Below are 13714 nucleotides of genomic sequence, written 5' to 3' on the forward strand. Positions count from 1 at the left end.
TGGGCAGTGCTGATAACCGTTACCTTGTTCTGAGAGCACTGCCCTTGTGACGGCAGGCGAGCAAGAAGCAACCCAAATAATACCCGATTATGTGAGGAGATGATGACGCATGATAAAGATTGTGCACAGACTCCATAAAGTCCCTCTTCCCTTGGAACTAGGGTACACATTGAAGGTTAAAAGGTTAGGAACTACAAAAGTGTTCTTTCCCCTTGCAAAGGTCCTTTGTCTCCCCCAATTTAATATTTCTAGCCTAGAGGGAAATTGAAACACAGTCATTGCAGAAACTGGACATTTGCTGATACTTCCCTGCCTGTGTTAAATCTTCCAAGGCTCAGCGTGAAAGGGAAATCAGGAGAAAGAGATGTGGCAACAAGTGACAGAAAAGAGCCCTTCAAATTCAACCTTATGTCTAATGCTACTCTTAGTAAGTTGAATCACCCATCTGCTGCACCCAGTTTCCTCTTCCTTTTCCTCCTCCTCCTCCTCCTCCTCCTCTTTTCTGTTCCTTGCACTAAGCCCAGTGGCTGATGATCATCTCTAGGCCCTGGAGCAATGGTCAGAGTACTCACAGCTCCTTTTCATGTTTTAAGCCTGACTTCCCAACTGCATTTAGCTCTTGTCATCCACTTCAGAATATCCAAAAGAAAAGCCTCCATTAGGACAGAGACCATGTACACCTTATTAGGAATTTTCTTCTTGCACAATACATAAAAGGTGCCTACATGTAGGACTCAAGGCGGAAATGTGTAAATATGAGTAAAGGAAGATCATTGGAGGCTAGTGGAAACGAAGTTGTTTCACATATTAGTCCAAGTTCTCTAGAATAACAGAACAAATAGGATGCATAGAAAGAGAGCAAGAAATTTATTATAAGAAATCAGCCAAGAAATTTTGGAGACTAACAAGTCCAAAAGTATGCAGGGTTAGTCAGTAATCTAAGCCCCAGGAGAGCTGATGGTATAGCTGCAATCTGAGTTTAAAACCTGAGTATAAAAAGAGTTGACGATGCAGTTCCAGACAAAGTACTAGTAGGTTCCAGACGCAGGATGAACCAGTGTTTCAGTTCTAGTACAAATGTAAGACAAAGGCAATCTAGAGTAAGAGTTTATCTCTTATTCAGCAAAGAGTTATCCTCCAACTGATTGCACAGTCCACCTGCACTAGGGAGGACAGTCCACTCCACTCCATCTCCCAACTGAAGCACTGATCTCATTCAAGCATGCCCTCACAGATACATGCAGTATAATATTTGACCAAAGGTATAGACATCCAGTGGCCTGTTCAAGTCACTGGTCACAGGAAGCTTAGTATCACAGTTTGCAATAGCTGAATTTTCATAAATCTGACTCTTACAAAACATAATAATAAAAAGACCATTAGGAAATATCACAATAACCGTGTTCTTCATAGTATAAAATTCTATCTCGGCAGTTTTTCACTGGAGCTGTAAGGAAAGTAGTTGCTTGACACACTATAGCTCACATCTGTAGTAACAAGATTTTGAGAGAGGAGTATTTGTATAATAGTAAAAGTTTCTCACCCATCATGTAAACAGGAATGTTAAGCCTATTTCCTCCCTAAAGGTATTTGGAATTGAAGGGTTTTCTATTAGAACACCTTTCTGACTTCCAAAGAGCCCAGTAGTGTCCAAAGGTAGTAAACAGTATGTTGGGCCTAGCCCGTCTATTTAATTCTTATAGTACATTGTTAGCTGGTTATATTGAAATGAGACTGTCCCACACATTAGGGTTATGGTTGGTCCCTCAGATTGCTTTACAGATAAAAATACTCAGAACTGTTTCAATTTAAGCTTGTATAGGTAGATATAGAATTGTATGGAAATATTGCACATGTTCTGATGCACGCAAAATTTTTGGACTTTATTATCTGTATTTTTTGATCCCAAGTCTGTTATATTTATCACATGAACAGGACTAATGTAATCCAGGTAAACCCTGGGGGATACTTTCTCACCTTTATGCCAATTTTCAAAAGAAAACATGGATCTCAACCTTCAAGGAAATTGAGCAAAGGGAGCACTCAGATATTTCCCTGACCTCCTCTTGATTGAGAAGGTCTTCGTAACTTGGACAATTTTGTCTGAGTACACTGGAGACACCCATACCTTGTGGGTCCCAGTTTATTGAGGAAAAAAAGGAATCCTCATCAGCAATGGAAAGAGCCCATCGTTACTCAAGTATATAGTTCCCAGCATAACCTTAACTACCAAAGAGCCATCCTTTATTTATTCCAGTTCACCCAGAAAAGAAATAATGCAGTGAAACTGTTTAAAGCCAAGTCCACAAACTGAACTTAAACTCCAGGGACATGTGAAAGCCTAGACTGTATTACAAATGCATAATAAAATGGTATAACTGATTTATTGAAACATTACTTCCTTAGCAACAACAAATACTCAGATATTAAAAACATTAGCCTGAAGAACAGCAGTAAAATCCCTGCAGAGGGATATGTTGTTGTCTTTTTATATTATCTGTAGAACCATGCCATCCACTGACTACTATAATAACATACACCCAGACTCTGCTCCACATACACTTAAACTTTTTTGCAGGATATGAGATGTTTCTTTTCCAAGTAGTCAGGTGGTAAGATTCACTCTATAATCTTCAATGTCCAGAAAGTGCTGTCCACCCCATTTGATTCAAGTCCAAGGTATTTATAGAGCAAAGCAAATACTCATTGCTTAGGTGTGGAACTGTTTTCAGCTCCTTTCTTTCCCTTTTTAAAACTACTTTCAATGAAAAGTAGCCGTCCTCTGGAATGAAAGAATATATAGAAAATTTATTTTTACCTTAATTAAAAATAAAGGTTTAAAAAACCAATTTTTAAATGTCATTTCATTATCTGACATCAGGCAAGATAAGGGCAACGCACCACTCTGCTTCATGTGTGACTGGAAGCTGCTGTGCAGGGGTGGAAGGTTGTAGCCTATGACAAAGAATTTATGCCAAAAGTTGAATCAATGAAATCTAATAGTCAGTCAAATCAATCAAAATATAAAATTGACTTTGTTTCCTTATCAGAAATCCATACAACTTTAAGATTCTTCTCTTTTTCAGGGAAAGTGTGATAACAGCCACATTAATATGCTGAAAAGTTGCCACCAATAAAACTCAGATTGAAAATAGTCAGGTTAAAAAAATTACTTAATGCTTCCTTTATGTAATCCCCTTTAAAAGTTTGGGGAAAAAAATGTAATTGAGATTGAGATTTTATAAATAGATCCCTTCAACAAAAACATGTGAAAGGAAACTTACTTTCTCGGTTTTAAGGATCTTTATTCAAAATAAATGTAAACTCTAGTAACGAAATGAGACATCCCGAAATTTACTATACCTATCTTGGGACTCTCTAGAAATAAGTAAGTGACTGTCTCAAAAATTACTTCCAAAGCACTTATCCCTCTAAAACTTTATACACCTCTTGGTATATAATATTTAATTATTTCTGTTTAACTCTTCTAATAAAGGCTTGTACATTTCTGAGGAGGGGCTTCTCATGGTCTACTCATAAATATGACTTTGATTTACAATGACCTCTCAGTAGCCACATGCGTAAACTGAAGGTTCTGGACAATGCATCTCAGAGCTCTCTACTTTTAATATCCAGTAGAAGGAAAAAAAACCAAAACCTGATCCTGCACTTGTGTGATTCAACTCACTCAGCCCGTGCTAATCTCAGCTGTGATGTCAGCTTGTATTGGAAGGTCTCCTCTGGATCAGATTCAGTCCTTCCCTGGTCTTGTGGGACAGAAAGGTTGAACAATAAAAACACAGGGAGAGAAGGCAGTAGCCACTGGGATAAAACCTTGGGAAGTTGCTAACTTCTCATGGAAGCTCCAAAGCCGCATGTAGATCCTGTTAAGGAGCTTCTTCAGAGAGCTAGTGGTTTTCCCTCTCATGGTCCCATCTCCAGAGCCATGTTGCTGTCTATTTATTTTCTGGCTATTTAAGTATAGCCTGGAGCATTTCCACGCCACTCTGCTCTCTCCTCAGATGAGCCCCAGAAGACTCTTTTCCACCCAAGATTTTCTCAGGTCCTACCATGCCTTGGCCCAAGCCCTCTTGGTGCTAATATGACATAGTTAAAAAAATTCAAGCCAAGTAGGGAACAATTGAGCTGATTTTTTTCTGCATTTGAAAAAAGCTAACAGTATGGCTTTTTCTTGTCTGTTTTCTAAAGAGTAAGCCAATTATATGACTTCCTGTTGATAGATGTCTTATTTCTCCCTGAGGTGTGGCTAGAACAATCCAGGCTGAATTGGCCTTCTTTGTAAAACTGTCATTAGTACAAATGACAGAAGAGATAAAAGGAGAGTTCTACATCTTGGCCTTGTTTTAAATATAATTTTGATATTTGCTCATGAGTCATGGAGTATGCTTTTAGGAATTCCTGTTAGCAGAAATGCTGGATTCAGAAAGATGTCTGACCTGAGGCATTAACTAGAGCAAAAAATTATTCCTTTTGTTCCATCCCAGCAGAGTACATTTTGAAAGTGAAAACAACCCATGTAGATTATGCAGAACAATGTGCATTGCAACAAAAGCCAATCTTTCCAAAAGCTTGAGGACCACATTTGGATATGGTCTTTATGATCTCCTGCTAGTTTCCCTAAATGACATAACACAAATACCATTTGGATTGGGAAAACTCTAATTGTCCAAATCTAAAAGCCATGGTTCAGGAAAAGATTAGCATTAAAAAGAAGCCAAGTACTTTCCATGTGGACAATGGGAAAGAGGCTTTGAGGATATCTCAGGAATGTGCAAGACCATACCCTTTACAAGCTCAAGGGTGCCAGCTGTAAGCTTTTATTTAAGAAGATAGGCATAGAATACTGTGCTCTAGAAACTAAAGAATTAGTTTTCTAGATTCCATTTATAGTTCTCAACAACCCAGATACTCAGAGGCCTCTGCATCCATGATCCATGAAAGCATGACCGCTGCTTGATCTGGTGACAGATATTGGCATTATCCACACTGTGCTGGTTTCCAGGCCTGCAGAAAGTATGAACTGTTGGGTCAGGCAGTCTTTCAACCAGATTTCAGAAGAAGGTTTTGAAGGCCAGGCAGTGTTCCCATGAGAGATAGGCAGTACATGCAGCTGTGACAGTGAAGCTGAAAGTTCTGTGGAGAATCCAGGAATTTGGAGAAGGCAAAAGCATGGAATATATGCTCAGGAAAGTTTCAGCCAGTGAGCAAAACTACTCTAAGAGAGAAGCCATAGGAGCTCAGCTGGCAATGCCATAGGGATGGGGCTGCCCAAGCTATTTGGAGTTCACACCTTTGCCCCAGGTGCTGGGCAAGGAACCATGGTACTTAATGTTTGCCCCGCTAGATTTTTAGTCTTGCTTTGGTCTGGTTTCTTTCTCTCCCTATTTTTCACTTTTGGAATGGAATGTTTTCCCTGTACCATTATATTGCAGCAATATTTGACTTTTTTTTTTTTTTTTTACAGGACCTTACACCTAAGGGTTTTCCTTTAGTCTCAGAGGAGACTTTGGACTTAGACTCTTAGGCAGTGTTGGGACTAGTATGACCAGCGATGGCAAACATTTTAGACCTTTCTATAACAAACATCCCACTGTGGCCCATGTGCCATAGGTTTGCCACCACTGGTTAATAATTTTTGCAGCTTTTACAGATGGACTCATAAGTGAAATAAATCAAACATACATGTGCAAGCACCGCATTGTGTCACTAGTGTAAAACTTGAAAGAGTTAAGTTAAACTCGGAGGTATGATAGACACTGTGAAATGATAGGAAACCACCGAAGAGTAAAGGGCTTCTGGGATGTGGGAAAAGAGAAGGGAAAGAAGGAGAAATTTTGTATGTATGTATATACAGGATAGATAACATGGTTGTTCTTCTATCTGCTGTTTCTATGCTGAAAGAAACTGTCAATGAGTCTTTGGTTGACCAGTATTGCATGTCTATATCTGTTTTCATGAGAAGCCACTTTGAAGATATCAATATGTAATACAACCACCATTGTTAATTCCCTACCACTTTGTTTGTAACTCTGTATTGTCTGTATTGTGCTTGTGATATGTTGTAAAATGTTGTATGTCTGTTAATGTTTCCCTCCTTTTATCCTTAAAATAAAAAGATGCTCATGAGTCTTTTGGGGGGCCAGGGGCCACAGTTTGGACCAAGAATGTTCCTCAAAGGCCTCATGAGGTCACAGGCAGGCCTGCAGATGGTGACTGAATCATGGTGGTGTTATACTCATTACTGTAATTATGTACTGATGAGTTCGGCAACTGAGTCTGCTGTTGGAAGGTGGAGGCTGCCTGGAAGAGGCAGGTCACTGGGGGAGGGTATATCTCCCTTCTAACCTCCTTCCTTCTCTCGCCTTCTTCTCTCTCTGCTTCCTGGCCACCAGGATGTGAGTAGCTTTCCTCTGCTATAGCCTCTGCCATACCATTTTTGCCCTGACACAGGCCAACCATGGACTGTAGCCATGAGCCAAAATAAACCTCTCCTCCTTTGAATTGTGTCAGGTATTATGTCACAGCAATAAGACAGTGACTAAGAAAAGAGACATGTTGGAGAATTAACCTTGGTTCTTCAGATTATAACTTCACTTGAAATGTAGTCATTATAACATTATTTGAAATAGAGGCATTATAAAGGTAATACAGTTAAAATGAGGTCATTAGGCTGTGTTCTACCACAATGGGACGTGTCCTTATAAAAATGGGGTATTTTGACACAATGATAGAGAATGCTATTTATGCATGAAGGGTAGTCAAGATAAGGCTTGTTCAAGCCAAGAATCACTAAAAGTTGTCAGCAAACTATCAGAAATTAGGACAGACACTTGGAACATATTCTCCCTCATTTCCTCAGGAAGAAACTAACCATGTTGACATCTTGATGTTGGATTTAACAGCTTACAGAATTGAGACAATACATTTCTGTCGTGCCAACCATTTAGTTTGTATTTGTCACAGGAGGTCTAGTGCTATGGCTTGTGTTTACATGTTTTCCTAAAGCCTCATGCAGTCAAAGGTGGGGATTTTCAGAGCTGACTGGATCTAGGTTGTGCAATACTGAGGTTAAAGGTGTGGGCTACTAATTTAGTCCACTGTTTGGAAGTAGCATAGTTCTACGTGTGGCTGAATGGATTTACTGAAAAAAGCAGTCCCACCCTGGGTGAAAGGTTTGTAGCCTATTTGGGATAAAAGGGAAATGCATGTTCACTTCTGGTGCTGCTGCTGCATGCTGGCTTCTCCTTGCCACACTATGAACTATTTCTCCTCTGCAGTGCCCCTCTGCTGTGCTGCCCTGCTTTGCAACCAGCCAATAATAATGGATTGAAACCTCTACAAACTGTGAGCTGAAATAAACCTTTTCTCCTTTAACTTTTAAATGTCAAGTATTTTGTCTCAGGAAGGAGAAAAGTAACTAAGACATCTAGAAAATTAATACAGAGAGCAAACCCAAGGCCAATTCCAGCAATATTTCTGTAGTTTCCAATAAGCCCTGAGACGAAATCTTCCCAATCACTGACTGCACACATTCAATGACATTACATCTTGCCCATGAAGTCATCTGCCACGCCTTTATTTTTTTTTATAAACTGTGATTCAAGTCCAAGAGTGCAGTTTTCTGAAAAATGATCTGTTAGTCAACCAAACTGAGGTTGTGGTTTCAAAATGACCTAAAATCAGAATGTTCAAAGTCTGAAAAGAATTCTTGGGTTCATCTTTGACTGACTAGCAGAATTTCTTAGAGAAAATACAAGGAGACTTTATTTTAATAAGCTTTAAAAGTGTGTATGTGTGTGTGAATGTGTGTACAGGTATGTATTTGTGTGTATTATAATTTATCTCCTAAATAGTTCATATATTCACATCATTTAAATTCAAAAGGTTACTTCCCATTCTGTTTCAATATCCTATGGCTTTTTCCATATCATTATCCTGTGCTCTTTCACAAGAGGAATAGGCTTTTATATATAAAATATTTGTTTCATGTACTTGTCATATGTGTTTTTTATCTAGTTTGTACCTTTCATACATTTTACTAAATGGTAACTTATAATACATAACTCTACACTTTGTTTTATGTGCTTAACCATACATCCTGAAAATCTTTTTATGTTAATACATAAAGAGATTCATAAAATCTTTGTTCAAGAACCATTGTTTCTCACTTATACCTGAAATGTAGGTAACAGGGAAAAACTAGACTGTTGTCCTGAGGTGAAATTAATTTCCCTTGCATCTGAAGTAAGGACAGTGAGATTAGTGTGGAGTAGTTACTCCTATAGAAAATTGATTCATATGCTGCCAGCAGAGACAGAAAGTCATACTATGGAAGGAAAAGGCAGGGCAACAAAGAAAAAATAATAAAACTAAAGATAATAAAAACTACTACTGTCTTAGTTCTTGTAGAGTTATATTAATGCAAGGATACAAGAGAGTCCAAAGAGAAATAATTGTCCATTCCCCAAGAAATGATTTTTAATTTTGATTGTAATTTAGAAAAATATTACTTGATTTAAAAAACAAAAACAATCTAACAAAAATTATATGTCACAATATAATAAGAACTATGTCTAACAAATTTCCAAAGTGGTTGTACCAATTTATGTTCTCAGCAGTAGTGTGTTATGATCCCAGTTGTTCCATCTACTAGCCAGTCTGTTATATTTGCTTTTCCTTTTTAGCCATTCTGGAGGCTATGTGGTTAGATTTTCTTGTGGTTTTAGTTTCTATCTCATTGACCCTACAAGAAGTTGAGGTCTCTGTAAGCTTCTTGTCATTCAGATGCCCGTTCCTGTAAAGTGTTTGTTCAAGCCTTTACAGTGCTCTTAGGTTATTCTTTTCTAATGTTCCTAGGAATTCTTTGAATATTCTAGCTATGAGTCTTTCAACTGATATAAATATTTCAGATATCTCCCTACACTATAGTTTCCCCATTTACATTTCTTAGTATCATTTGATGAACAGATGTATTTATCTTAAAATTGGTAAAATTGCTTGTGAAAGTTGTTACACAATATGCACTAAACCTGAACATATGCATATAAGCAATGAACATATGCAATTCTGCTGAATATATACTCAATAGAAACATATGCATATGTTCATCAAAATATATGCATGGGAATATTCATAATAATGTAATTTGTAATGACTGAAAACAGGAAACTATCCAAATGTGCATCAGCAACAGAATAAATAAATGAATTGTGGTCTATCAATACCATAGACTATTAGACAATGATGAAAATAAACTATGACTACGCACAACAATATGAATGACTCTCACACACATAATGTTGAAATAAATAAGCTTGTTCTCAAAACAATTGTTGAAATAAATAAGCTTGTTCTCAAAAACATATTGTGATTCTATTTATATGAAACTAAAAGAAAACTCCATCAAGATAATATCTTCATACAGAAAGCTGACAAAAGAGACTATAAAATGGGCACCAAAACCATGGAAAATTTTGTTTCTTAATTTGGATTCTGGTTACACAGACGTGTTGAGTCTGTAAAAGCTCATTGAACTCTCTCTTATAATGCATGTATCTCATATGTGTATGGTAATATGTAATATAAATATGAATCCACATAAAATTAACAAAACTAACAAAATCAAACAAAACAACTGCTAGAATATATTACACGGGAATTTCTTAGCAGTGGGTAAGGAAAGACCTCTTCCCTGAGAATATGATCCAATTGATTTTGAATAAACACAGAAATTGAGCACTTCAAGTGAGTTTAATAAATAATCATAATTGAGAACTACTATTTTCAAGTGTCAGTGTGATACACAACAAGAGTCTACACAAATAGTAAATATTCATGTTAATGAAGTTGGCCAAAAATTATTAATTAACTCCATCAAATAAGTCCTTCTACATGCTGTTTCTGGCAAAGTTTCTGCAACAGACTAAAAGCCATGAATTTTGAGTTCACTATAGAAAGCAATAAGAATACTATAGATAAATAAATATAGCCTAAAGTTAACATGGAAGAAAGGAGAATTCTTTTAATTTTCAAATCTATGGGTCTATGGTGTCTAACAGTAGTACACACTGTCAACGCTTACTACCTATTTTGTTTTGCTTAGTCAAAAATTTTCCTCATTAGGATTTTATTGCAGAAATGTTAGTCCTTGAGCTTCTCTTCATAGCAAGTTTCCAAGTAGCCTTTACTTTGCTCTTATTTTCAAGTTCCAAATGAAGAATCTATGACAATCCACAGGTGAGTCTTAAGGTGTGCACATTGTTCGCAGCCTGCTTTAAACAACTACAGGTTTGTTTTGTTTTTTTGGTGTTGGGTTGTCTGTTTGTTTTCATCGTACTGGGGATTGAACCCAGGGCTTTCAAGTTGAGCTATGTCCTACCTCTGGTTTTACTCACGGATTCAGATTCTTGTTGTTTTATCACTTTCAAGAGGAAGCCTAAAAAAAGAACCTGAACAAAGTTTCTGCTTCTGACAGCTGCCTTGTCATCATGATTGGCTGGAATCCTAGGCTAAGAAACTATGCTTATTTCTGGTATGCAGTCAGTCATTCAAGGTTTAGCTCAGGTAAATGTTTGTGCTTGACCATAGTTAGCTTGGTGGAAAGTGATCCTCTCAGTTATCATGGAACTTTTCTCACAGGCAGGTGTCTGCTCTCACCTTGACCCAACTCAAAGATCAAACACTCCCCTGCAGCTGACACCTGATTCTGTTCTCTCATTCAGCCCTAAGATCTCCACTAATATCAAAGGGTATTCCCACAGGGCGTGATGAAAAGGCCAGTCTGGTCCCTGTAATTGAGCTAGCAAGACCACAGGAGTGTGGAAGTTATGATTCCTTTGAAATATGCTTGAAACGTGGCTGAGTATGGAGACAAGAGTCCTAGCAACACTCAGTCATCTGTATCCTGCCTTTGCCAGTTTCATTCTATAATTTCTGCTCTAAAGAAAAGATATGCAAATAAACATTCATTTCATTAGATGTAAAATATAGAAGGTTACATACCGTATTTTGAATGTAGTATAATACACATTGGTAGACATTTTGTGTTTCTCAACCCTTTCCTGAAAGCAGTTTAATCTATTCATTGAGCATGATTGTCTTCTCAGTCAGATGGAGTATGATGCTAATCAGGTCAAAGGCTTCACTGTCAAAAGAACCGGTTAGTTTTACCTCATTCCTAGTCTTCATTATTCCCGGATCCCAAGCAGCTTGGAAATGTCTGTGATTGTCACAGGAGAGAAAGAAGATATGTGATTTTGTACCATCCTTTTACAGTACCCATCTTATCACCTTCACACACAAGGGATGACATTAATTTGTTGTATCATAGCATCACACGATGCTCTGGAATGGCCAAAGGAGTCAGCACCCAGAAATAGAACACAAGAAGGTGTCAGTTCATCTCTTATTTGCCAAATTTTAGCAGTGTGACTGAGTAAATCACTCTTCTTCTACCTCTGCATCTGTAAAATAAGGATAAAGAAGCAGATTATAATATATATATATTATATAATGTATATAATATATAAGCTCTGCAGTGTTTTCTACATAACACTACAGTATTGTGAAGGGTACAATAGATCATGCGCAGAAAAGTGCTCTAGGAAATATCTGTTTGAAAGGTAGTCAGTTCTTATTGCTATTCACCATTTTGAATCTCTCATCAGTCATGGCTTGAAACCATTTGGGCCTGATGTTAAACACAGTTTGTTAAGTATAATATCAACACCATAGAGACCCTGACTTGGAATACAGGGAAAGCAATATCTCACATTGTATAGAGGCTGGTATGACTCGATTTCAAGAGCCATTTTCTCCCAAAGCAGATGAAGCCTGTATGGAAAAAGCAATGGGCCCTCATTAATAAAATTAGAATTAGCAAAGCTAGGAAAATATAGAAGCCATTTTACCAGAAAAGACCTGGACCTAAAACTAATGAGAACTTACTGAATTTGTGGCACAAAAAATTTAAAGGAAATACAAGTCTATGACAAAGAGGTATGGGGTGGGACATCTCTAAGCACCTTTCTTCCATAAGCAAATCTTTGTCACAGAACTCTGAACGACTTCTTAGGGTGACACAGGGTGCCATCACTTACTCTGTCTCCGTCACTATAGATAGCTCATGCCTTGGATAAATGATTTGTGAAAAAATATCTAATGACTGGAACCCTGGAGTTCAGAGTCGCCTGCACTAAATGCCCCAAATTGGGGTAGATGAGACTGTACCTAAGCCCTACAAGCACTTCATAGCCTCCGTCATGGACTAAGATGAGAATCAGCACAACACAGTGTGTTGAATAGACAGCATGGGTTGTTGCTAGGAGTGAAATTTGGGAAATATAGGTAAAAAAGACCCCCTAAGGGTTTACTTTAGCACAGAATACTTTTATTTTCCAAGTCTTTGGTCCACAGTGCTAATTCAGTGTGTCTGGAGAGGGTACTCAATTTGCCAAGCTTCATTAAGTATCTACTTACAACCTTCCATATAACAATTTTCAAATCTTTTATTAAGATATTTGAAAAACAAAACCATTAATCTGCTTTTCTCTGGCTAATTTCAAAGCACTTATCTCTCTAGTCCCCAGGAAGGCAAAAACAAATCTAATAAGCAGGGAAGAGGAATTATTCTCAGTGTCTTCTACAAGGAAACCAGGTAAATTTGAACAAATACAGGCATTTGAGTACCCTTCTCTCTGCCAATTGTAATACTGAGATACAGAGATATGGACAGCCAAGCCACTGAGGATACTAAGTAAGATTTTTCTCCCCTTATTTTTGGTTGTTTAAGTGAGATTTCTGTACTGAAAACATTTGCTAGCTAAATTATTTCAATCTTTGTTGATCAAACTGGCTGCAGTTTAAGCAATTTGGAAATTCTATCTTTCCAACAGATTCCCAGCTGCAGGTAACTACTCAGGAGCAAACATTTTGTAGAGAGGCTAGAAGTCCCCTTTTGTGCATAGACTTCCTCTCACTGCCTCTCTTTCCAGCCATGTTATAAGTGGGTACAATATACTAAGCGTTATTTGAGAAAACATCTGTACTATTTCAGCACATCAATGAAGTCGAGATATTATCTGTACTACTCAGTGCTCGCCACATTAACACACCTCATTCATTTGATATTACCACAAAATAAAGTGTTTCAAATAAATGAATTTTCCAGGTAACTGTACTTACGCTTTAGACCCTTGACAAGTGTTTTATTTAAACAATTTGTTTTAAAATGTTTCTAAACTACATTGATGCTTTTCTGCCGCTTAAGCAGAAGCTGCCTGTCATGATTCTGCCTACTTACTTATTTTAGCAATTCAGAGTCAATATTGCAAACATACTATATATTAAATATTCAGCAGAGTTGTAATACAGAAATGCTTTCTAAAATCAGTGGAGAGGGTCACTTCCCACACCCAAAATGGCCCTGTGCTACTTCCTGCAATGTTTGCTGTCCTTGAGTCTAGATTTTCTCATTTCCCTACGTTCTTTGCCACAATGTGACTGTCACTTGTGGCTTCTTGCTGATTCTAATGGATTTGACCATTGTTTTAATGTAAGCTGGGAAAAGACAATTGTAAGTTTATCAAAATTTTGTGTAAAGAATATACTGGCTCCAAGTGAAAAGTGGAAGAACTGTATACACAAAGCTTATGAACTAAATATATGAGTACTGAGAAATCCATTTGGTTGCTTA

This window comes from Chinchilla lanigera, unplaced genomic scaffold (genome assembly GCF_000276665.1).
Source record: "Chinchilla lanigera isolate Chin_1 unplaced genomic scaffold, ChiLan1.0 scaffold00025, whole genome shotgun sequence".
Classification (NCBI taxonomy): Eukaryota; Metazoa; Chordata; class Mammalia; order Rodentia; family Chinchillidae; genus Chinchilla; species Chinchilla lanigera.